The following is a 27,645-nucleotide window of genomic DNA, read 5'->3' as shown; positions in this document are numbered from 1 at the left end:
TTTATTAATTTTTATTTGGTGCTTAGGATTGAACCCAGGGCCTCACCTGTGCTGGGCAAGTGCTCTACCACTGAGCTACAACACCAGCCCTCAAAATGGCAACTATGCATATTTTATCATAATAAAAAAGCCTGCTAATTGTTGAGGATGTAGCTCAGTGATGGAGTGCTTTCCTAGCATGTGTAAGGCCCAGAGTGCAATCCCTAGTATAGCCAAAAAAAAAAAAAAAAAAAGCTTGCTATTTGGTCTTGTGCATATATATTTTAAAAACTGGCAAAACAGTGCTAGGGCTGTAGTTCAGTGGCAGAGCACTTGCCTTGCACGTTTGAGGGATTGGATTCAATCCTCAACACTGTATAAAAATAAACAAATAAAAATAAAGATATTGTGTCCATCAACAACAACAAAAAATTTTTTTAAATAAACCAATAAAATAAAGGCATGCTGTCCACCAACAACTACAAAAAAAAATTTTTTTAAACTGGCAAAACATATAAATAATTTATATGTATTACATACAAATACATTTAAAACAGATAAAACATTATATGTCCAATATATTAGATACTAAATGTATTTATATATGTAATATGTTATAATGATTATATATTTTTAAGACCAGCAAAACTTACATATTATATGTTTTGTATATTATATGTCATGTAATCTGTATATGATATGTAGATATTTTATATTATACATTTACATATTATATATTACGTTATATAACATATACTATATGCATCAGAGTAATGGGTTACTCTGAAGGAGGGTTGGGGAATTGACAAGAACAAGAGGCTCCTGGAGTTAGTTTTTTGTTATATTGTTTCTTTGACTTAAACAACAGAAATTTATTTTCTGACAACTATGAGACTAGAAATCAAATTTAAGGTGTCAACATTACTATATACAGTATATAATATACATAATATAAAACTGATATTAACTATGTATAATGTTTATATGCATTTTATATATATTATATAAATAAGTTTTGCCAGTTTTGAAAATATTACATATAACAGATAAGTTTCTGTTTGAATATCTGCTTTTAATTCTTTTGGGTATATACCCAGAAGTAAAATTGCTGATCATTTGGTAATTCCTTTTACATATATATGTTAAATGAGGTCACAACTCAAAATCCTGGAAGCTTGGTCATACTGGTACACGCCTATAGTCCCAGAGACTGAGATAGGAAAATCACTTGAACACAGGATTTCAAGGGCACCTTGCACCCCACAGCAAGACCCCATCTATTAGTAGTACTAGTGGTAGTAGAAGAGGAGAAAGAAGAGGAGGAAGATGAAGAGAAGGAAGAGGAATAAGAGGAACAGGAAGGGAGAAGGAGGAAGAGAATTGATCAAAAGTACAGTACTAGGTTATTCTGAATGTGGGTGGGGAGGACTGAAAAGAAGGGGAGGCTCCTGGAGTTTGTTGTTTTCTTTGATTTAAACAACAGAAATTTATTTCTCACAATTGAGAGACTAGAAGTCAAATTAAGTTGTCAACAATTAGGTTTCTCTGAGGCCCCTTTCCTTGACTTTGTCCTCTCCCTGTATCTACACATGGTCTTCCCTCAATGCTGTCTCCTAAACTCCTTTTCTTTTTTTTCCCCCCTACTCTTTTTGTATATATTCTGGGATTTTAATCCTGAGTATTATTTACATGAACGTGCTCATTTTGTGCAAGTTCATCAACCTATACTCTTCAGATTTGTGTTCTTTGTTGCCTGAATATAATATCCCCATAAACTTTGGGGATATTATTTGATTAATTACATATACATCGTGATTTTGTTGAGGTGAGGGTTTACATCACATACTAAGAGAAACAAAGTCATTTCAGAAACAAAGTCACCTATCCAGTAAGCAAAACCTACTCAATGTTTAACATCCACACCACAGTATAATTTACTGCATGCATCTGTCTTTGGCAAACAGAATTCAATTTTTCTGAAATGGTGAAAATAATTGGTTCAATTTTAAAATGAAAGTCAACTTCCATTACTAATAACAAAAAATAGAAGTGAAGAGATCTAATAAATGAGTTTATGAGAACACAAAGAATCTATAAATAAATGTTTGAACCCTTCCTTTTAATTCTTTTGGATTTATGCTCAGAAGTGAAATTACTGGATCAGTAATACTATGTTTAATTTATGGAGTACAGTGTAGGCTTTATCATATATTTATTCTGACCTTATAAATTTACTAATTGTGTCTAGAAGATTTTCCATTTAAAAAATGCAGAAAATAGATATAGATATCAATTTTATAAATCTATATAGATTTAGTCTCCATGTCAAAGCATTCCTAAAGGACAGTTGCTTTTAGTGTCAGTAATATTAATACTTCATCTTTGTTTTCTTTTGTTTTGGCAGTGCTGGAAATCAAACCCAGAGCCTTGCACATGCTAGGCAAGTGCTCTACCACTAAAACACATACATCTCCAGTCCACATAAATAGTTGAGAATAAAAACAATATGTATCTTTTAAAAAGGAAAAAAAAAAAAACTGGTTAGGTGTTCTGACTTTTAAAACTATGAAGGCCAGCCAGCAGCATACACTGTAATTACAGTGACTTGGTAGACTAAGGTAGGAGAATCACAAGTTCAAGGCCAGCCTCAGTAAATTAGCAAGATCCTATCTCAAATTTTTAAAAAGTTAAAAAGGTCTGGGGATGTGGCTTAGTGACAGAGTGACCCTGAGTTCAATACCCAATACCACCAAAAAACTCTGAAGGCTAGAAAAATGATTAAGTCATTTTATTTGAATGAAACAAGGAATGCTTAGTATCATTAGGAAAATAAACACTCAATAATAATATTCTCACATAATAGCCAACAATATCTAATACATTTTTAGAATTAAAACAGAATTTATATGAATCATGCAATTTATATGAAGGAAGAAGAAGGAACAGGCTCATAAAAAGCATTATTTAAGTTCCTACCTTAAATAGTCATGCCTCATTAACAGGGATATGTTCTGAGAAATGTGGTGTTAGGTGATTTCATTGTTATGTGACATCACAGACTGTACTACACAAACCTAGATGGTGGATGCCAATCATTCAATGTGGCCTCTTGATGCATTTGAGACACAGTGAACACAAGATATATAAGCCTGCTACTGTCAATATAACATAGCGTACAGCTTTCAGGTAAACTTTTTCTTTTAAGTACAGGAGTACATCTAGTGATAAAAAGCATAGTACAGCAAATATATAAACCAGGAACACACTCATTTACTACCATTATCAAGTATTATATACAGTACATAACTGTAAATGCTATGCTTTTATACAACTGGCCAAACAGTAGTTTTACAATAGCATCACCACAAACAAGTGAGTAATGCCTTGCACTACCAATGTTATGACATCACTGGGAAATAGACATTTTTCAGTTCTATTATCTTGTGGGACCACCACTATATATGCAGTGGGTTGTTGACTAAAACACCATTATGTAATTGTGTACTATTATACAACTTTTATACTGGGTGCATACACACACACACACACACACACACACACACACTCACACACACAAATACTTGAGCGATAATTATGTTTTATGAGTGCATATGAACTAGGACATTTACTGGTTTGATAAAAATGTATTATTTCTCCAAAAAGAAATAAAATCGTAAATTCATAATTTATCTTTTAAAAAAATTAATTTTTATTTGTTATTGTTTGTTTGTATGTGGTGCTGAAGATCGAATACAGGGCTTCACTCCTCCTAGGCAACTGCTCTACCACTGAGCCATAACCCCAGGCCCCACAGTTTATCTTTTGATAACACAAACTAGGCAACAGATTCATTATAAGAGCTTACATTCTCCTTTCTATCCACAAGAGGGAGCAAACATTTAACATATCTTGGGAATTTCATTATACATTTGTTTTCACACAAGTTTTTTAGGAGACAATAACTAGAAATAATAATAATGAAACTACCAAAAAGTATTTACTAAGTATTACTAAGTACCTACCCTGTTGTACCCCAATATCAAAAGAGAGAGACAGAGAGAGAGAGAAAGCCAGCACCTTGCAGAATCATCTAAACAGGCCACACACTTTGGAGGGCGAATTGGCTCTGGAACAATTTACATAACAAAATTCTCTGTACTTCCCAGTGTATTCTCATGGTGCTTTAAAAGGGAGTCATCTTAAGAAGATGTCACCTGAGCTGAATGCTCTAGGAGTCAAAGACCCCTGCATTTTCCTTTTTCTGGGTCTTTATGATGATACTGCTGAACTGGCTTAGCAGGTGGCTACCATGAGACTCAGTTTGGCCACAGGGGAGAGCCTCTAAGTCCACTGAGAATTCTACGGACAAAAACTGGACTGCAATGCCTAAGGGAACTGAGATCACTTCCCCATTAAAACTATCAGTTCAAAAAGGCTGCTGCAGGAGTCTGGAGAAAGAAGCAATGACACAGGAGAAAAAAACTCAGGATATCAAGTCACGGGTGGTGAATTGTGCAGGAGCCATCCCCTCCCCCGCCTCCTCTTCCTCCTCCTCCTCCTCCTCCTCCTCCTGAACAGATAGTTGCAACTCTATAACCTCTTCCCACACCTGGAATTCACATCAAAAGATACCAGAGTCTGACACATTGTATAATCAGCATTTGACCTGCAGTCCAAATAAATCCAGAATAAATCTGTCCCTGGGGAGCTTGTTTTGGTGTGCAGGGTAGCTGAGAGGTATTCCAAAAGGCTCAAGGGGTAAACCAATCCCACTGTTCACCCTGGGAGCAAAACAAACACATGAAGAAGTTGGTGAATAAACCCTACCCTGAGCTCTCTCCAAGAAGTGACAGCCCAAAAAGACAGGGAAAGAAACTCAGTTCAACACAGGTAGCAATCATGTACTCTAGCCCACATAATCAACCACTTAAGGAAAGAGTAGATCTTTATTTTTTTAATGCTTTTTGTTTATTGCTGTTTGCTTGTATACGTATTTTTATCTCTCTTTTTCTTCTCCATTTGATATTTAATCTTTTTCTTTTCTTCATTCCCATAGCAAAAGCAGAGAGAAACAACAGTATGGACACCACACCTACAAGGGACCTCAGCATAGGTCACTACTATATACTATCAGACCACAGAAGGAGTAACCACACAGCATGCATTGCATATATTCTGCTGTTCATACCACAACTGCCTAAACTATAAAAGGGACCCCAACCTTGTGAGACCTACAGAGAAAGAGGAATGCTCAAGCTCTGACAGTCTGTGTGTATCAAAAACCTCTAATTACAGTCAAAAACAACACAGGAACACTACACTTATGAAGTCCAATTGGAATTAAGCTTAACACTAGACAACATACCCAATGTCCCAGGGAACATCAAGGGAAGGATGCTTACTTAGAAAGCCTTCATAAAAGTGGAAAGAGAGATCTATCCTCAATGCATGCACAAATCCCAACACAGTCTGCCAGAAAAGAAATTAGGAAAACAATTCCATGCACAACAGCATCAAATATATATATATATATATATATATATATATATATATATATATATATATATATACACACACACACACACACACACACACACACACACTACATAGGAATAAATCCAACCAAGGAAATGAAAGACGCCTAATGAAAACTACAGAACATTAAAGAAAGAAACTGAAGATCTCCCATGTTCACTAGTAGGCAGAATTAATATTGTTAAAATGACTACACTGCCAAAAGCAATATACAGATTCAATGCAATCCTCATCAAACCATATATGACATTCTTCACAGAACTAGTAAAAATTGTCCCAAAATTCATTTGGAAGAATAAAATACCCAGAATACCCAAAGCAACTCTACGCCAAAAAAGCAACACTAAATTCCAAATTATACTAAAGAGCTATAGTTTTTTTAAAAAAAAAAAAAAAAGCACGTAGTACTGGCATAAGAACAAACACATAGACCAAGAGTACAGAAGACATAGTGACAAACTCACACATCTATCATCACCTGATCCTTGACAAAAGTACCAAAAATATATACTCTCCAGTGCAGACAGCCTTTTTTAACAAATGGTGCTAGGAAAACTGCTTATCCATATACAGAAGAATGAAACTAGACCCTTATCTCTCACTCTGCACAAAAATCAGTTCAAAATGGATCAAAGACCTAGAAATTAGATCACAAACTATGGAACGCCTAGAGAAAATGTAAGGTTAACACTCCAGTGTGTGGGCATACACAAGTACGTTTCAGTAGGACCTCAAAATCTCAGGAAATAATGCCAAGAGTAAATAATAAATGAGATAGCAACAAATCAGAAAGCTTCTGTGTTCCAAATGATACAATTAAGAATGCTAAAAGAAAAACCTACAAAATAGAATAGCATCTTTGCTAGCTACACTTCTAACAGAGGATTAATATCTAGACTATATAAAGAGCTCAAAACACTAACACCAAAAAAGAAAAAATTAAATAACCCAATTTAAAAATGGGCAAATAAGCTAAACAAACCCTTCTCAAAAGAAGAAACACAAATGGCCAACAAATATATGAAAAATATTCAACATCATCAGCAATTAGGGAAATGCAAATCAAAACTACACTTTCACCTCTTTTAATCTTTTTAAAAATATTCAGTTAGAACGGCAGTCACAGAGAATACAATAATAATAAATGCTGGAGAGAATGTGAAGAAAAAGAACACTTTTACACTGTTGGTGGAACTGCAAATTAGTGCAACCACTAGGGAAATCAGTATGGAGGTTCCTCAAAAGACTAGGCCTGGAACCACCATATGACTGAGTATAGTACTCCTTGGTATTTATCCTTAAGAATAAAGTCATCATACTGTAGTGATAAAAACAAGGATATCCATGTTTTTATAGCAGCACCATTCAAGATAGTCAAACTATGGAACTGGCCTAGGTGTCCATCAAAAAAACGAATGGATAAAGAAAAGGTAATATACAAACACAATGGAGTTTTATTCAGTCATTTAAAAAAAAATGAACACATGTCATTTTGCGGGAAAGTGAATGGAACTAAAGACCATTATGTTAAACAAAATAAGCCAAACTTCAGAAGATCAAGGGCCACATGTTTTTCTCTCATATATGGAAGCTAAAGAGAAAAGAAAGGAGGAAGAGGATCTCATGAAAATCAAAGGGATATCAGCAGAGAAAAGCAAACTGCTTTTGATCAAGCAAGATGGGGAGAAGGGAGAAGTGCTGGGGAGTGATATTAGCCAAATTATATTGTTATATTGTGTACATGTACAAATATGTAAAAACAAATTCCATTATTATATGCAACTATAAAGCACCAATAATAAATGTGGAAAGAGGAAAAAAACCCTCAATATAGAGACATAAGAAATATGAAAAAACAAGGCAACATGACAACTCCTAAAATTTATAACTCTCTAGTAACTGATTCCAAACATTTTTGAAGTAGATGCAATGCCAAAGTATTTAAAAGAATAATTTTTAAAAACTCAGTGAATTCTAAGAGAATATAAATAAATAACTGAATGAATTAAGGAAGGCAATGGATGATATGAATGAACTCAAGTTAACTATTAGATATTTTTTCAATGAAAAGAGATTTTGGGGATGAAATAAATAAACATCCTGGAAATGAAAAATTCAATAAGTCATATTGAAAACTCAGATAAAATCCTCGCAATAGGGCTGGAGATGTGGCTCATGCAGTAGCACACTGGCCTGGCATGCATGGGGCCCGGGTTCGATCCTCAGCACCACATGCAAACAAAGATGTTGTGTCCGCCGAAAGCTAAAAAAATAAATAAATATTAAAAATTCTCTCTCTCTCTCTAAAAAAAAAAAAAAAAGAGTGACAGGATTTTTAAAAAAAAAAAAAAAAAACCCTCGCAATAGACTTGATCAAGCAGAAAAAGAATTGAAGGCAGGGTTACATTCAGACACTAATACAGGAAAAAAAAGAAGAAAGAAAGAAAGAATAAACAGAATCCATGAAGATCTCTAGAAAGCCATTAAAAAAAAAAATACACATAATTGAAATAGACAAGGGAGAAGAGCCCCAGGCTGAAGGGTACAAAACCTATTCAGTGAAATAATAGCAGAAAATTTGTGAAAGACCTGGATATCAAGATATGGGACGCAATTAGACCAGAAAAATAAGTTTTCTACAACATATTATAGTTAAACTGCCAAAAGTATAAAAATAAAGAAAAAATATCAAAATATAAAAGCATTTACATAATGAAGAAGTCACAATTAAAGGCAAGCCCATCAGAACAACTGCAGATTTCTCATAGCAGAAAACTCAGGAGAGCATGAAATGATGTCCTTCAAGTCCTGAAAGACAATAACTTCAGGCAGGGCACTGAGGCAGGGGGATCTCAAGTTCAAAGCCAACCTCAGCAACTCAGCAAAGCCCTAGGTAACTTAATGAGACACTGTCTCAAAATAAAAATTAAGAGCAAGGCACGGTGACACACGCCTGTAATCTCAATGGCTCAGGAGGTTGAGGCAGGAGAAGCATGAGTTTAAAGCCAACCTTAGCAAAAGAGAGACGCTAAGCAACTCAGTGAGACCCTGTCTCTAAATACAAAATAGGGCTAGTGATGAAGCTCAGTGTCTGAGTGCCCCTCAGTTCAATCCCTGGTACCAAAGAAAGAAAGAAAGAAATGGGCTGGGGACATGGCTCAGTGTTTAAGGACCCCTACATTCAATTCCTGGTAGAAAAAAATAAAATAACTTCAAACCTAGATTACAATACCTTCAAACCTAGATTATAATACCAAGCAAAGTTACCCTTCAGAATTGAAGACAAAATAATCTATGATAAGCACAAAACCATAGAACTCATGACCAGTAGACCAGCATTCAGAAAATAAGAAAGGGAATCCTACACTCGAAAAAAACAAAGATAAACACAACCACAAGTGTAGGGAAGAATAAATCTCATTAGAATAGACAGGCAAATTAAAATGAGGAAAGAATGGAACATTATTAATATAGAAAAGCCAACAAATCTTTAAGAAAGTAAGAAACAAACATAGAATATTCAAAACAACCAAGAGAAAAACAACACAATGATAGGGACTACTACATTCCTTTCCAAAACAACCCTGAATGTAAAAGGTCTTAATTCTCCTGCCTATAATCCAGGTGACTTGGGAGGATAAGGCAGGAAATTTGCAAGTTTGAGGCCAGTCTCAGCAACTTAGTCCTTAAGCAATTTAGCAAGACTCTGTCTCAAAATTAAAGAGAACTAGGGATATTGGTGGACAGTATAGCACCCATAGATTCAAGTCCCAATATTGCAAAAATAGAAAAAAAAATTAGAGAAGACAAAAATAAAATTAGACTCAAAAAAAGGGATATTACAATAGTTATCAATGAAATCCAGACTCATTAGGGAATGTTTCTTTTGTTGTTGTTGTTTTGTTTTGTTTTTAAACTATGTGGCAATTAACTGGAAAATCTAGAAGAAATGAATAAATTTCTGGACACATATGACCTACCAAAATTGAACGAAGAGGATACGGATGTCCTAAAAAGATCAGTAACAAACAATGAGAGTGAAGGAGTCAAAAAAATTTCCTGCAGCAACTTAGCAAGGCCCTAAGAAACTTAGTGAGGCCCTAAGCAATTTAGTGAGACTCTGTCTCAAAAAAAAAAAAAAAAAAAAAAAATTTTTAATTTTAAAAAGGTTTGGGGAAGTAATTCAGTGGTTATGCACCTGTGTTCAATCCCTGTCACCAAAAAACAAAAAGTTTTCCACCAAAGAAAAACCTAATATCAGACAGATTCAATGCTAAACTTTATAGAGTAATATTAAAGAAGAATCAATACCAATTATTTCTCAAACTATTCCATATAATAGAAGGAAACAAACCCTTTAAAATTCACTCCATGAAGCCAGCATTACCTTGCTACCAAAACCTAATAAAACTACAACAATAAAACTATAGACTGATATCCTTGTTAAACATGAATGCAAAGATCCTCAATACAATACTTATAAACTGAATTCAAAAGCTAATTAAAAAGATTATATGCCATAACCATCAGGTATGGTGGCACATGCCTACAATCCCTGTAATTTAGGAGTCTGAGGCAGAAAGGTCACAAGACTGAGGCCAGCCTCAGCAACTTAGTGAGACCCTGTCTCAAAAAATAAAATGTGGACTACTCTGTCCGGAACTTCCGGTTCTGATGGGCCTAGCTCTTTGGGCCGGCCATGCGGGGCGGGCTTTTGTGGGGCGCTGCCTGTGTTCTGTGGGCTGGCCGAGCTGTTGGCGCAGCCCGCCGGCCCCTAACCTGCAGTAGCCCGCCGCTGGAGGAGGTGTTCACCTGTGGCAGGCCTTTACGGACCTTCCTTGAGCGCCAGGCAGGGTCAAGAAGCCCAGTTACGAGTCAAGAGGCCAGAGTTGGTAGCGATCACCGAACTCCTGAACCAGAAGGAGCGGGAGCTGCAGGAGACCGAGCACTTGCTGCACGATGAAAATGAAGATTTAAGGAAACTTGCAGAGAATGAAATAATTTTGTGTCAAAAAGAAATAACTCGGGGCTGGGAATGGTAGCATGCTCGCCTGGCATGCGTGTGGCCCAGCGTGTGGCCCAGATTCGATCCGCAGCACCACATACAAAACAAAGATGCTGTGTCCGCCAATAACTAAAAAAAAATAAATATTTAAAAAATTCCCTCTCTCTCTCTCTCCGCCTCACTCTCTCTGAAAAAAAAAAAAAAAAGAAAGAAATAACTCAGTTGAAACATCAGATTATCTGTCTTTTGGTTCCCTCAGAAGAAACTGATGAAAGTGAATTGATCCTGGAGGTAACTGCAGGAGTTGGGGGTCAGGAGGCCATGTTGTTTACTTCTGAGATGTTTGATATGTATCAGCAATACGCTGCATTTAAAAGATGGCATTTTGAAACCCTGGAATACTTTCCAAGTGAAATAGGTGGCCTTAGACATGCATCTGCCAGCACTGGCGGTTCAGAAGCCTATAAACACATGAAATTTGAAGGGGGAGTGCATAGAGTACAGCGAGTACCAAAGACAGAGAAGCAAGGCCGCATCCATACTAGCACCATGACAGTGGCAATATTATCCCAGCCCACTGAGATTAATCTGGTGATTAATCCTAAAGATTTGAGAATCGATACTAAGCGAGCTAGTGGAGCTGGGGGTCAGCATGTAAATACCACCAACAGTGCTGTCAGGATTGTTCATCTTCAAACAGGTGTTGTTTCTGAATGCCAACAAGAGAGGTCTCAACTGAAAAATAGAGAGATGGCTATGAAAAAGTTGCGTGCAAAGCTGTACAATATGCATCTCGAGGAAGAAACAAGTAAAAGATACAGTGCTAGGAAGATCCAGGTTGGAACTAACGGAAGATCAGAGAAAATAAATAAGAACATAACAATTTTCCACAGAACCGGGTCACAGATCACAGAATAAACAAATCACTGCATGGTCTTAAGACTTTTAGGCAAGGAGATTATCTACTGGATGAACTTATATAGTCACTGAAGGACTATGCTGATTATGAATATTTACTAGAAATTATTTCCAAAAAAGCTTAGGTTGGTTTGTTATTAAAGTATTTCATGCACTCAGGAAAATACTATAGCACATCAATTGTGCATACTCATGAGTATTCTCTTAAAAAAAAAAAAAAAGTTTTTACAATGGTAAGTAATATACATATTCGTAATGCATAATTAATGTAGATCTCAGTGCATTAGTAAAACATAATGATTGCTGTACTGCGCTCTTCTGTACAAGAAACAGATGAACTCATTTGTTTTGTAAGATCCTTAAAATTAAATATTTTAATATTTAATCGAAAAATTTCTTTAACTCTATTTTGAAAAAACTTAAAATATAAAATAGAAATATGACAGTAGATACCACATTAGTCAGGAAACGGAAGCCCTGTCATTAATTGAATTGGTAATAGAATTAACAAGTGAGAATAAAAGGACACTTAGTACACTGAAAGAGAGTACCCTAAGACTGAGAGTACACAATGTAAGAACCCCCTTGCAAGGGTCTTTACTTCCCCATGATGGAGTGGGGCCTATTAGAGGGTGTGGGTATATCCCAATCAATGATGGAAAGGTTCCTGGTTTGCCCAGGGCCAGAGCTGATATGTAGCTGGTACATTAGGCCTTGGCATTGCACCTCAAACTCTGAAGGACTGGTAAGCAAGAAGGTTTCTGCCAAAGTATGAACAAAACTGGATGGTAAGCCTTAGTGCATTTCCATATCTAGGGTCTTCCAGAGAGGCAGAACCAATAGGATATGTATATATAGAAAGATAAGATTGACACACATGATTATTAAGGTTAAAAAGTCCAAAATGTGCAGCACGAGGGAACCAGCTGGAGATCTAGGAGAGGTAGTGGTGCAGTTCCATTCCTAGGTAGTTGACTAAAAAACTCTTGCTTAGGGGAGGCTGGTCTTTTTATTCTATTCAGACTTTCAAATAATGGGATGAAACCCATTGACACTGAAGGAATCTGCTTTGTTCAAAATTCTCTGATCAAAATGTCAATTTTAAAAACTGTCTTTTAACACATTTGGGATTTTAACAATATATATTTAAAATTGGGCTGGAAATGTAACTCAGTGGAAGGTGTGCTTCCTATGTGTGAGGCACTGGGTTCAATTCCTGGCACAGCAAAAAATAAATAAGATTTAAATATAAATAAAAATAAAAATAAAAATAAAATGTGGCTCAGTGGTTAAGTACCCTGGGTTCAATCCCCAGTACCAAAAAAATAAAATAAATAATGAACCAATATTATACACCATAATCAAGTTACTTTCATTCAAAATGCAAGGATGGTTCAATATATGCAAATCAATAAAGGTAACAGCATGTAAATAAAATATAGTATAAAAATCACATGATCATTTCAATAGATGCAGAAAAAGCCTTTGATGAAATGCAATACCCTTCATTATAAAACCCCTGAATAACTAGGTAGAGTCACATCTCATGACAATAAAAGTTACATATAACAAAGTCATAACCAACATTCATACTAAAATGAAAAAACTGAAAGCATTTCCTCCAAAATCAGGAACAAGACAAAGGTCTTCATTCTTAACACTCTTATTCAATACATTACTTGAAATTTTAACCAGAGCAATCACGTAAGAGAAATAAGTAAAAGGAATACAAATAGGAAGGAATGAAGTCAAACTATCCCTGTTAGCAAATATGATTCTACACTTAGAAAACCCCCGAGACCCCACCAAAAGAATCTTAGAACTGACAAATTTAGCTGCATTACACAAAACAAAACCAAAATGAGTAGCTTCTCACTGAGAAAGAAATCAGGAAAGTAAGTCCATTCACAATACTCAAAATATAAATAAATAGGGCTGGGGCTGTAGCTCAGTGGCAGAGCACTTGACTAGCACGTGTCAGGCACTGGGTTCAATCCTTAGCACCATATAAAAATACATAAGTTAAATAAAGACATGCTGTCAATCTACAAAAATAAAAACAAATTTTTTAAATAAAATATCTAGGAATAACCCAATAAAAAAGGTGAAAGCCTCTACCAATAAAAATTACAAAATAGTGAAAAAAGAAATTAAGGAAGACACTAGACTTACCATGTTCATGGATTAGGAAAGACCAGGTTCATGGATTAGGAGAATTAATATTGTTAAAATGGCCATACTACCAAAAGCAATCTGCAGTTTCAATACACTGCCCACCAAAATGCCAATGATATTCTTTACATAACTAGAAAAAAAACCTAAAAATTATATGGATGCACAAAAGCCCCCAAATAGTCAAAGTAATCCTGAGCAAAAAGAACAATGCTGGAAGCATTACATAACCTAATTTTAAAATATAATACAGAGCCACAGTAACAAAAGCAGCATGGTATCAACATCATAGGCATGTAGACCAATGGAATAAAACAGAGAACCCAGAAATAACCCCATGCAACTACAGCCAACTGATTGTCAACAAAGGGACGAAAACCTATATTCAAATAAAGATACCATCTTCAACAAATGGTGCTGAAGAGAGTAGACATCCACATGTATGCAGAACATCTAAACCAGACCCACTATTTCCTTCCCTGTACAAAAATCAATTCAAAATATATCAGAGACCTCAATGTAAGATTTTATTTTTTAAGTTTCATTCCATGAATGTTTCAACAAAAATTGACAAAGATGCATTAAAATAGGATGAAAATCATAATCTAGAGCTTATATATCCTTTATTATCATTAATAAAGAAAACAAACTGTCCTATAAATAGGACACTCAGAAAATATAGTATCATTTACCCATATAAGCTATCTTATAAACAGGACATTGGGCAAATATGTTATCTGGGACACTGGGCCAAAATGGGTTAAACTGAAACTACTAGAAGAAAGCAGGGGAAACACTTCAAGATATTGACACAGGCAATGATTTCCTGAATAGAACTCAAATAGTTCAGGAAACAAAAACAAGTATTATTAATAATGGGAATTAAAATCAAATAAATCTCCAAAAACATGCATTGGAGAACAGCCAGCCTCCTTCAACAAATGGTGCTGGGAAAAATGGAAATCCATATGCAATAAAATGAAATTAAACCCCTATCTCTCACCATGCACAAAATTCAACTCAAAATGGCTCAAGGACTTAGGAATACAACCAGAGACCCAGCATCTAATAGAAGAAAAAGTAGGTCCTAATCTCCATCATGTGGGATTAGGCTCCAACTTCCTTAATAAGACTCCTGTGGCACAAGAATTAAAATCAAGAATCAATAAATAGGATGGACACAAACTCAAAAGCTTTTTCTCAGCGAAAGAAACAATCTGTGAGGTAAGTAGACAGATTACAGCTTGGGAGCAAATTTTTATCCCTCACACATCAGACAGAGCACTAATCTCTAAGGTGTATAAAGAACTCAAAAAGTTAAACACCAAAAAAACTAATAACCCAATCAATAAATGGGCCAAGGACCTGAACAGACACTTCTCAGAAGATGATACACAATCAATCAACAAATATATGAAAAAATGTTCATCATCGCGAGCAATTAGAGACATGCAAATCCAAACTACTCTAAGATTTCATCTCACTCCAGTCAGAATCACAGCTATTAAAAATACAAACAGAGAGCAGAGCCGCCACCTGCACCCAAAACAGGTCCAGCGACCCGCCGGCGTGGTAGTCACGTCACCCCAATTGGAGTAGGGGCAGAGCAGAGCAGCCGCCTGCGCCCGGAACAGGCCCAACGACCCGCTGGCATGGTAGTCACGTCACCCCAATTGGAGTAAGGGCAGAGCAGAGCCACCACCCGCACCTGCAAGGTAGGCAGACCTGCGAACGACAGGCAGAACAGGCCCACCGGCCTGCCAGCCAGGTAGACACGTCACCCCAATTGGAGTAGGGGCAGAGCAGAGCCGCCGCCCGTGCCCGGAGCAGGCCCAGAGGCCCGCCGGAGTGGTAGTCACGTTACCCCAATTGGAGTAGGGGCAGAGCAGACCCGCCGTCCGCACCAGGAACAGGCCCAGCGACCCGCCGGCAGGGTAATCACGTCATCCCAATTGGAGTAGGGGCAGAGCAGAGCCGCCACCCGCGCCCAGAACAGGCCCAGCGACCCGCTGGCGTGGTAGACACGTCACCCCAATTGGAGTAAGGGCAGAGCAGAACCGCCACCCGTGCCTGCAAGGTAGGCAGACCTGCGACGGACCGGCAGAACAGGCCCAGCGGCCCGTCAGCATGGTAAACAGATCACCCCAATTGGAGGAGGAGCACAGCCACCGCCACCCCTGCAAGGGAGACTTTTCAACTACACAAGAGCAATATAAATATATAAGGGGAAAATTCAATAACACAACAGTTTCACCAAGCAGAAAGAAATGCGAGCAGTATGAAAAGACAAGGAAAGAAAGGACCACAAGCAATGCAGATCAGCTCAACTTTAGAAGAGGTAATAGCTGGGGCTGGGGATGTGGCTCAAGTGGTAGCGCGCTCGCCTGGCATGCGTGCGGCCCGGGTTCGATCCTCAGCACCACATACAAACAATGATGTTGTGTCTGCCGAAAACTAAAAAATAAATAAATATTAAAAAAAAAAAAGAAGAGGTAATAGCTGCAGCAGATGGAATGTCAGATAAAGAATTCAGGATATACATGTTTCAGATGATCTGGAGTCTCAAGAAAGACATTAGACAGCAAAATCAGACAATGGAAGATCACTTCGACAATGAATTACATAAACAAATCCAAGAAGCAAAAGATCAACTATACAGGGAGACAGAGGTTATAAAAAACAAACAAACAGAAATCCTAGAAATGCAGGAAGCAATAAACCAACTTAAACACTCAATTGAGAATACTACCAGCAGAGTAGAACACTTAGAAGATAGAACATCAGACAATGAAGACAAAGTATTTCAACTTGAAAAGAACATAGGCAGCTCAGCAAGACTGTTAAGAAACCATGAGCAGAACATCCAAGAAATATAGGATAACATAAAGAGACCAACCTTAAGAGTCATTGGGATGCAAGAAGGTATAGAGGTCCAAACCAAAGGAATGGGCAATCTATTCAATGAAATAATACGAGAAAACCTCCCAGACTTTAAGAATGAGACAGGATCCCAAATCCTAGAAGCCTACAGGATGCCGAATGTGCAAAATCATAAGAGATTCACACCTAGACACATTATAATGAAGATGCCCAATATACAGAATAAGGAGAGAATTTTAAAAGCTACAAGAGAAAGGAAGCAGATTACATTTAGGGGTAAACCAATCAGGATAACAGCTGATCTTTCAACACAGACTCTGAAAGCTAGAAGATCCTGGAATAACATATTTCAAACACTGAAAGAAAATGGGTTCCAACCAAGAATTGTGTATCCAGCGAAATTAAGCTTCAGGATGGAAGATGAAATTAAAACCTTCCACGATAAACAAAAGTTAAAAGAATTTGCAGCTAGAAAACCATCTCTTCAAAACATCCTTGGCAAAATATTACAGGAAGAGGAAATGGAAAATAACAATGAAAACCAACAGTGGGAGGTAGTATAGTAAAGGGGGGGGGGAAATATTCAAAGAGGAAAACAAACCATGTTTAGTAACATAAATAAACAGATATGGCTGGAAGAACAACCCATATCTCAATAATAACCCTAAATGTTAATGGCTTAAACTCACCAATTAAGAGACACAGGCTAGTAGAATGGATCACAAAACAAGACCCAACAATATGCTGCCTTCAGGAGACGCATTTGATAGGAAAAGACATACATAGACGGAAGGTGAAAGGTTGGGAAAAAATCATATCACTCATATGGACTTCGGAAACAAGCAGGAGTGCCCATACTCATATCAAATAAAATAGATTTCAAGCCAAAGTTAATCAAAAGGGATAAAGAGGGACACTACATACTGCTCAAGGGAACCATACACCAACAAGACATAACAATCATAAATATATATGCCCCAAACAATGGTGCAGATATGTTCATCAAACAAACTCTTCTCAAGTTCAAGAGTCTAATAGACCACCATACAATAATCATGGGAGACTTCAACACACCTCTCTCACCACTGGACAGATCTTCCAAACAAAAGTTGAATAAGGAAACTATAGAACTCAATAACACAATTAATAACCTAGACTTAATTGACATATATAGAATATACCACCCAACATCAAGCAGTTACACTTTTTTCTCAGCAGCACATGGATCCTTCTCAAAAATAGATTATCTATTATGTCACAGGGCAACTCTTAGACAATATAAAGGAGTAGAGATAATACCATGCATCTTATCTGATCATAATGGAATGAAACTGAAAATCAATGATTAAAGAAGTAAGGAAAAATCATGCATCACTTGGAGAAGGAACAATAGGTTACTGAATGATCAATGGGTTATAGAAGACATCAAGGAGGAAATTAAAAAATTCTTAGAGATAAATGAAAACACAGACACAACATATCGGAATCCATGGGACACATTGAAAGCAGTTCTAAGAGGAAAATTCATTGCTTGGAGTTCATTCCTTAAAAAAAGAAAAAACCAACAAATAAATGATCTAATACTTCATCTCAAAATCCTAGAAAAAGAAGAGCAAAACAACAGCAAAAGAAGTAGAAGGCAAGAAATAATTAAAATCAGAGCTGAAATTATTAATGAAATCGAAACAAAAGAAACAATTGAAAAAATTGACAAAACTAAAAGTTGGTTCTTTGAAAAAATAAATAAAATCGACAGACCCTTAGCCATGCTAACAAAGAGAAGAAGAGAGAGAACTCAAATTACTAGCATACGGGATGAAGAAGGCAATATTCACAACAGACACTTCAGAAATACAGAAGATAATCAGAAATTATTTTGAATCCTTATACTCCAATAAAATAGAAGATAGTGAAGGCATCGATAAATTTCTTAAGTCATATGATCTGCCCAGATTGAGTCAGGAGGATATAGACAACCTAAACAGACCAATATCAATTGAGGAAATAGAAGAAACCATCAGAAGACTACCAACTAAGAAAAGCTCAGGACCGGATGGGTATACAGCAGAGTTTTACAAAACCTTTAAAGAGGAACTAATACCAATACTTTTCAAGCTATTTCAGGAAATAGAAAAAGAGGGAGAACTTCCAAATTCATTCTACGAGGCCAACATCACCCTGATTTCTAAACCAGACAAAGACACTTCAAAGAAAGAAAACTACAGACCAATATCTCTAATGAACCTAGATGCAAAAATCCTCAATAAAATTCTGGCGAATTGGATACAAAAACATATCAAAAAAATTTTGCACCATGATCAGGTAGGATTCATCCCTGGGATGCAAAGCTGGTTCAATATAAGGAAATCAATAAATGTTATTCACCACATCAATAGGCTTAAAAATAAGAACCATATGATCATCTCAATAGACGCAGAAAAAGCATTCGACAAAGTACAGCATCCCTTTATGTTCAAAACTCTAGAAAAACTAGGGATAAAAGCAATCTATGCTAAGCCTCAGGCTAGCATCATTCTGAGCGGAGAAAAATTGAAGGCATTCCCTCTAAAATCTGGAACAAGACAGGGATGCCCTCTCTCACCACTTCTGTTCAACATAGTTCTCGAAACACTGGCCAGAGCAATTAGACAGATGAAAGAAATTAAAGGCATAAAGAAAGGAAAAGAAGAACTCAAATTATCACTATTTGCAGATGACATGATTCTATACCTAGCAGACCCAAAAGGGTCTACAAAGAAACTATTAGAGCTAATAAATGAATTCAGCAAAGTGGCAGGATATAAAATCAACACGCATAAATCAAAGGCATTCCTGTATATCAGGGACAAATCCTCTGAAATGGAAATGAGGACAACCACTCCATTCACAATATCCTCAAAAAAAATAAAATAATTGGGAATCAACCTAACAAAAGAGGTGAAAGACTTACACAATGAAAACTACAAAACCCTAAAGAGAGAAATAGAAGAAGATCTTAGAAGATGGAAAAATATACCCTGTTCATGGATAGGCAGAACTAACATCATCAAAATGGCGATATTACCCAAAGTTCTCTACAGGTTTAATGCGATGCCAATCAAAATCCCAACGGCATTTCTTGTAGAAATAGAAAAAGCAATCATGAAATTTATATGGAAAAATAGAAGACCCAGAATAGCAAAAACAATGCTAAGCAGGAAGTGTGAATCAGGCGGTATAGCGATACCAGACTTCAAACTATACTACAGAGCAATAGTAACAAAAACAGCATGGTACTGGAACCAAAACAGTCGGGTGGACCAATGGTACAGAATAGAGGACACAGAAACCAATCCACAATATTACAACTATCTTATATTTGAAAAAGGGGCTAAAAGCATGCAATGGAGGAAGGATAGCATCTTCAACAAATGGTGCTGGGAAAACTGGAAATCCATATGCAACAAAATGAAACTGAATCCCTTTCTCTCGCCATGCACAAAAGTTAACTCAAAATGGATCAAGGAGCTTGATATCAAATCAGAAACACGGCGTCTGATAAAAGAAAAAGTTGGCTACGATCTACATACTGTGGGGTCGGGCTCCAAATTCCTCAATAGGACACCCATAGCACAAGAGTTAATAACTAGAATCAACAAATGGGACTTACTCAAACTAAAAAGTTTTTTCTCAGCAAAAGAAACAATAAGAGAGGTAAATAGGGAGCCTACATCCTGGGAACAAATCTTTACTCCTCACACTTCAGACAGAGCCCTAATATCCAGAGTATACAAAGAACTCAAAAAATTAGACAATAAGATAACAAAAAACCCAACCAACAAATGGGCCAAGGACCTGAACAGACACTTCTCAGAGGAGGACATACAATCAATCAACAAGTACATGAAAAAATGCTCACCATCTCTAGCTGTCAGAGAAATGCAAATCAAAACCACCCTAAGATACCATCTCACTCCAGTAAGATTGGCAGCCATTAGGAAGTCAAACAACAACAAATGCTGGCGAGGATATGGGGAAAAGGGTACACTTGTACATTGCTGGTGGGACTGCAAATTGGTGCGGCCAATTTGGAAAGCAGTATGGAGATTTCTTGGAAAGCTGGGAATGGAACCACCATTTGACCCAGCTATTCCCCTTCTTGGTCTATTCCCTAAAGACCTAAAAAGAGCATACTACAGGGACACTGCTACATCGATGTTCATAGCAGCACAATTCACAATAGCAAGACTGTGGAACCAACCTAGATGCCCTTCAATAGACGAATGGATAAAAAAATGTGGCATTTATACACAATGGAGTATTACTCTGCATTAAAAAATGACAAAATCATAGAATTTGCGGGGAAATGGATGGCATTAGAGCAGATTATGCTAAGTGAAGCTAGCCAATCCCTTAAAAACAAATGCCAAATGTCTTCTTTGATATAATGAGAGTAACTAAGAACAGAGTAGGGAGGAAGAGCATGAGAAGAAGATTAACATTAAACAGGGATGAGAGGTGGGAGGGAAAGGGAGAGAGAAGGGAAACTGCATGGAAATGGAAGGAGACCCTCAGGGGTATACAAAATTACATACAAGAGGAAGTGAGGGGAAAGGGAAAAAAAATACAAGGGGGAGAAATGAATTACAGTAGAGGGGGTAGAGAGAGAAGAGGGAAGGAGGGCGGGGAGGGGGGATAGTAGAGGATAGGAAAGGCAGCAGAATCAACAGACACTAGTATGGCAATATGTAAATCAATGGATGTGTAACCGATGTGATTCTGCAATCTGTATACAGGGTAAAAATGGGAGTTCATAACCCACTTGAATCAAAGTGTGAAATATGATATATCAGGAACTATGTAATGTTTTGAACAACCAACAATAAAAATTAAAAAAAAAATAAGAATACAAACAACAGGGGCTGGGGATGTGCCTCAAGCAGTAGCGCGATCGCCTGGCATGCGTGCGGCCTGGGTTCGATCCTCAGCACCACATACAAATAAAGATGTGTCCAACAAAAAAACTAAAAAAAAATAAATATTAAAAAAAAATTCTCTCTCTCTCTCTCTCTCTCAACAATAAGTGTTGGTGAAGATGTGGGGAAAAAGGTACACTCATACACTGCTGGTGGAACTGCAAATTGGTACACCCAATATGGAAAACAGTATGGAGATTCCTTTGAAAATTGGGAATGAAACCACCATTTGACCCAGCTATCCCTCTCCTTGGCCTATACCCAAAGGACTTAAAAACAGCATACTACAGGGTCAATAAGAATACATTGTGGGCTAGGAAGTGTATTCCTAGACACCAGAAATACCAAAATGCCTAAGATACAGTTCTTCCCTGTAAGGAAAATTAGTAAGAGAAGTCAATATTTACAAAGTAATGTGATAGCTGCAACAGCAAAAGTATTCATGAGATATGAGAAAGAGTAATTGTCAGGGAAAATTTCACAAATGATAATGCCCATGCATAAGTCTAAGAAGACTAAAAGGCAACAATGGGAAAATGGACAAAGGCAAAAACATGAGATTCTGGGGGGTTTTGGTTTTGTTTTGTTTTTGCAGTACTGGGGATTTAATCCAGGGCCTCATACATGCTAGGCAAGTACTCTACCACTAAGCTACATCCCCAACCCCACAAAAAAAAAACATGAAATCACCTATGTTCAAGAAAAATACAAGCATCAAAGTATTGCAACAAATACATGGTATTGGTTCAAGTGTAAATTATAAAAGAACAAATCACAAAGAGCTTTGTTAGCCATACCAAAAAACTTGATCTTTGTTCTTTATAAGCAACTGAACAGGGAGTTCAAAGGAAGGGATAAGAATAAGGTTGCTGCTTTGGGAATTAATAGCATTCATATAATGGGTAGTTAAAACCAAAGAAAGGATGATTATCTAGAAATCATGAGATGGGGTAGGGTGGAAAAGAAAGAGACAGGACAGCTCCCTAAGGTAGATTAACAACTGAAAAAAATCATGAGGGGAATAAGAAGAGAAATATGAAATCATCTAGAAGGGATCAATGGATGATATTTTTACAATGGGAATAGATTGAAAAAGTTTTTAAACTGAAAATAGGGTTAGAAAATCAGAGTCAGTAGAAATGGAGATGCAGAAACCAAAGCAAATATAGGGTAAAACTGATGGAGCAAATTTGCAGAGACGATTTAAGAGCAGAAGGATGAAAGTGAACAAAATAAATATGAAGTTGTCCATTAAATCATAAAAGTTCAAAGGATTAAATTTAAAATGAGGGAAGTATGCTATTATTGTTTGAATATATTCTGTTCTCTCCAAAATTCATGTAGAAGGTTAGTCCCCATTATGAGCTATTAAGAGGGTGGAAACCAAATACAGTAATTGTATTTAGAGGTGAGGCCTTTGGAAGGTGATTGGGATTAAGTAAAGTCATCCAGTGGGGCGCAGTGGCATGCCTGTAATCCCAGCAGTTTGGGAGGCTGAAACAGGAGGATCACAAGTTCAAAGCCAGCCTCAGTAAAAGCAAGGCACTAAGCAACTCAGTGAGACCCTGTCTCTAAATAAAATACAAAATAGGGCTGGGGATGTGGCTCAGAGGTTGAGTGCCCCTAAATTCAATCCCCAGTACCAAAAATAAATAAATAAATAAAGTCATCCAGGTAGAGCCCTCACATTTGAATACTAGTGGCTTTATGAGAAGATAGATCAGAAAAATACATCAGCTCCCTGCCTATTGCTATGAGATGCCCTGCACTACCTCAGTGTTTTGCCAGTATATCAGCACCAGATAAAAACCCCTCAACCCTAGACCTCCAGAACCATAAGCCAAAATAAACCACTCTTCTTTATTATTTTCCCAGTCTGTGGTAGTCTTATCAGCAACAGAAAGTGAACTAATTGCACAAGCCTTACCTATTCCTGTGAGATTTTAATTTTTAATCCACTCAGTATATGTCAAAATTCTAACTTAACTGCACCAATAGCAATATAACGTGCAAAACTAGGGGAGAGGGGGCTGGGGGTGTGGCTCAAGTGGTAGGCGCTCCCCTGGCATGCGTGCAACCCGGGTTGGATCCTCAGCACCACATACACAAACAAAGATGTTGTGCCCACTGAAAACTAAAAAATAAATATTGGAAAAAAAAAAAAAACTAGGGGAGAGGCCATTTTCTATTCTACTTCAAACTCTATCGGAATATTCTGTTCACTTCCAAGGTCCACCTTTGAGGCACTCCACCATTAACATATAAGCCCATCCATCTTAGTACCATTACCTATAGGGATTAGATAGTAAGTAGAACCACTGATTCAATTAAGTGGCAAATAAGTAACAAGTCTCCATTTGAGTAATGCCTTCTGCCTTGCTTAAACTCTGAAAAAGTTAGTATCGTTGTGTTGATACTATTACCAACAAGTTTAGTAAATACAGTTTATAATTTTTTTGCAGTTTAAAATATCCACAGAAAGCAACTAAGTGATGAGTTATAGAAAAAAAAAAAACTAGAAAAAATAGGGCTCAGATAATAAGAGTTAATGGTAACACTGCCTTCATGTGGTAGGGGGAAAAAAAAAATTCCATACTACAGTAAACCAGTAAGTTACAGAGAGGTAAACTTTTATTAGCTTTATTAGCTAACTCACAAAGTAGTGATCTCCCAGTCACCAAAAAAACGTTCAACCAAAAGTTGGACATAAGAAAACATAGAGGGGGAGAAATGAATTACAGTAGAGGGGGTAGAGAGAGAAGAGGGGAGGGGAGGGGAGGGGGGGAGGAGGGATAGTAGAGGATAGGAAAGGCAGCAGAATACAACAGACACTAGGATGGCAATATGTAAATCAATGGATTGCAACTGATGTGATTCTGCAATCTGTATACGGGGTAAAAATGGGAGTTCATATCCCACTTGAATCAAAGTGTGAAATATGATATATCAAGAACTATGTAATGTTTTGAACAACCAACAATAAAAATTAAAAAACAAAAAAAAAGGGAGTGAGATTTAAAGGTGGCCTAAAGGTAGCTCCTGTTACCTTCAGATTAAAACATAATGTAACAAATTAAGAAATTTAAAATATCTTCATAAAAGAGAAGACTGACATAAATAGAAAAAGTATCAAACACAAATAAAGATCTATTAAGTTCACATGTAATTTAAATAAATTTAAATTTAAATGAAGATATACACCATGTTCATGGATAAAATGATTTAATGTAGTAAACATTTTGATTCTCCTGAAAATATATCTAAAACCATCCTTTTAAAAAGTCTTTAATTTTATCCTTTTTTAAAAGCCAACAAATTCCATATTTTAAAATGTGAATTAAATTTTTTTGAATAGCTGATTCAATAACTTTTTTAAAATATAAGAAGATATGAGATTTTTCCCTGCCATATATAAAACAGGTGTGTCTAAAACCCACTAAAAAAAAAAAAAAAAAAAAAACCAGGTGATAATTTATAGCAATAAGCAAAAACAAGTAAAAGTAAAAACCAATACAGAACATGGCAATAGCCATGGGGGGTATATGAGAATTTAAAATATGGTTAAGATGGCAACACCAAACAATGAGAAAAGCTAGGCTGTAAACAGCACTGGCAAAACAGGCTCACTATTTGGAGAAAAATAAGCTAGACTACTACCTTGCCTCACATAAAAAGAGAATGCCAACTAAATTAAAGGATCTAAAGAGAAGGTAAAGTAAGTTAAAATGATAATATGTAAGAAAGTATCTCTATTGTATATTCATTTTATATTGCTGCTATAACAAGTTACAATAAACTTAGTGGGTTAAACAATCAAAAAAAAGAAAACATAGAGAAGGAATTTTTGCCCTGTCACTTTGTATCACAAGATGTGTACAGTTTTACCAGCTGACAAGTAATCATATTGTGTCCTTTGATATGTCCATTATTATTGGTTTAAAGAATATATATGAGTGTATCCTTCTTAACCACTGGAACAGAATTCTCTATTCCTCTATAGTCATTCTATATTATAATTATTTATTATGAGAATTATAAAAATATTGACCTAATCAGTTTTTTTAATCTCTTCCTCACATCCCTAATGCCTATTCACCTATACCTAGTACATTAGACCCTCCATATCTGCATCAACCAACCAAGGATTGAAAATATTTTTTTAAAAGTTGAGGTCTTTACTGAACATGTACAGAATTTATCATTATTACTATAACAATACAGTATAACAATACTTAAAGAGCATTTGCAATGTACTAGATATTATAAGCAATACAGAGATAATTTAAAGTATACAGGAGGATGCGCATAGGTTATACACAAAAACTGCCATTTTTTAAGAGAGACTTGAACATCTTCAGATTTTGGGATGCACTGTTGGTAGAGAAGGGGAAGTTACACCACCTGTAATCGACACTCCCCACCTCCTGTAGATTCAAAAGGATGACTCTTAAAGAGTAGCACAGAACAGACATTCAAAAAATTATTTTGCCAAGCAAATGAAAATATGAAGACAGTGTTGGGTAAATACGTTTCTTGTGCTTCTCAATGTCACATCACAATACATATGAAGTTATCCAAATATCTGAATAACTGAGTGACTGGTATACCCTCATTACAGACTATTTTAAAGCATAAGAATTAAAGGACACTGTTTATTAAGTACAGTGATAAAACCTTCACCCTAACCTGACCACAATGTCAACTATATGAGTTCTTGCTGAGCCAGTGCCTATTGGGAAGATTCAGAATACCCAATCTGGGATTACTAAAGCAAGGTAGGAAGCAACTAATAGTCATACTCCCCAGGTTCGTGCTTTCTCCATAGGTAACAAATACCAACTATAAGATGTCCCCTGGACAGCAGGGAACTCCCTACAGCTATCTTCATGAAAGTTTCCTAAAAATTCAGTAGAAATGCAAAAGGAACCGAGTCCTAGGTCCAGCTATGTATGTCACCAATGACCTTTCATCAAAGACTCTATATTTATTGTTTGTTCAGGGTACCTTCCTAGTCACTGATATAAACATACAAATACACACATATACTGTCTATAAAGATTTTGAAAAGAAATAAAAATCCTTCTAGTAAATAAGCCAGGAAATAAAGTAGTTATTTCTGGCACATTAATATTTTTATCATGGCAAATTAGATTACTATTAGATTTTGGGTAGTATTTATGATCTAACAAAAATATTTAATCTTAAATAAAAATACATTTCATTTTAACATAATCTACATTTTAATTTTATATATTCATCACACATCAGTAGGTGGATTAATAACTTATACAGTATTTCCATTGCCAAAATAAACTATATTTAAATATAATTACTATGTGCTGTTCTGTTTGGAAAAGAAAGACAAAAAAATTCATTTAAAAGAAATTGTTATCAGTACACACAGAAATGACATTCTCTAATTGTCTTTTTCTTTTTGCTTAATATTATCTTTTGTATCTTTTCAGGTTTCTGGTTTTGTTAAAATCTTATGTTAAAGAAAAATGCTTTTAGTACCTCTTTACCAAAATAACATTCACCTTCAGGTATTCATATTTACTACATTGAAGTTAATTCCTTACAAATTGTCACTGTTTGTCTTTTTTTTTTTTTAATTAGAACATTGTAGTTATACAGTAGTTGGGTTCATCCCAACAAAATCATACATGCATACAATTCAGTTTAAGTTCAATTTGGTTTAAGATCCCCTGCTTTTCCCTCCTATCCTTCCTCCGGACTCCTGAGTCCTCCTGCCTCAGTCTACCAAGCCACTGGGATAATAGGTATGCACCACTACACCCAGCAATTTTATTTTTGATTGGTTGTTTTTACTTATATATAAAGGTGAAATTCTCTTTGCTATATTTATAAATCATTTGCATAACATGATTTTTTTTGAAGAATTCATTCTGTGGGGCACAGGGCAGCACACCTATAATCCTAGCAAATGAGACAGGAGTATTTAAAGTTCGAAACCAACATCAGCAATTTAGTGAGGCCCTCAGGACTTAGCAAGACCCTATCTCAAAAATAAAACTTAAAAAAGGGCTGCAGATGTGGCTCAGTGGTTAAGCAACACTGGGTTCAATTCCTGGTACCAATAAATAAATAAATCTGCATTTCTTTCCCTTTCTGTCCTTCCACTCTGCCTCTCAATCTCCTCCTTCTACAAAACTGATCTTCCCTGTATCTTATGATATCCTA

At 36.3% G+C, this 27,645-nt stretch overlaps 1 protein-coding gene and 1 pseudogene across 1 annotated transcript in view; one reads left to right on the top strand and one right to left on the bottom strand.

The window, feature by feature from the left end:
• Faf1 (Fas associated factor 1) overlaps positions 1–27,645 on the bottom strand; it is a 396,527-nt gene that overhangs the window by 341,752 nt on the left and 27,130 nt on the right. The gene's annotated exons all lie outside the window — the stretch shown is intronic.
• On the top strand, positions 10,214–11,562 carry LOC143403437 (peptide chain release factor 1-like, mitochondrial pseudogene; annotated as a pseudogene).

The sequence above is a fragment of the Callospermophilus lateralis genome, chromosome 7 (assembly GCF_048772815.1).
Source record: "Callospermophilus lateralis isolate mCalLat2 chromosome 7, mCalLat2.hap1, whole genome shotgun sequence".
Taxonomy (NCBI): domain Eukaryota; kingdom Metazoa; phylum Chordata; class Mammalia; order Rodentia; family Sciuridae; genus Callospermophilus; species Callospermophilus lateralis.
The sequence above is the reverse complement of the archived record's forward strand: the minus strand, read 5'-3'. Positions and strand labels throughout refer to the sequence as shown.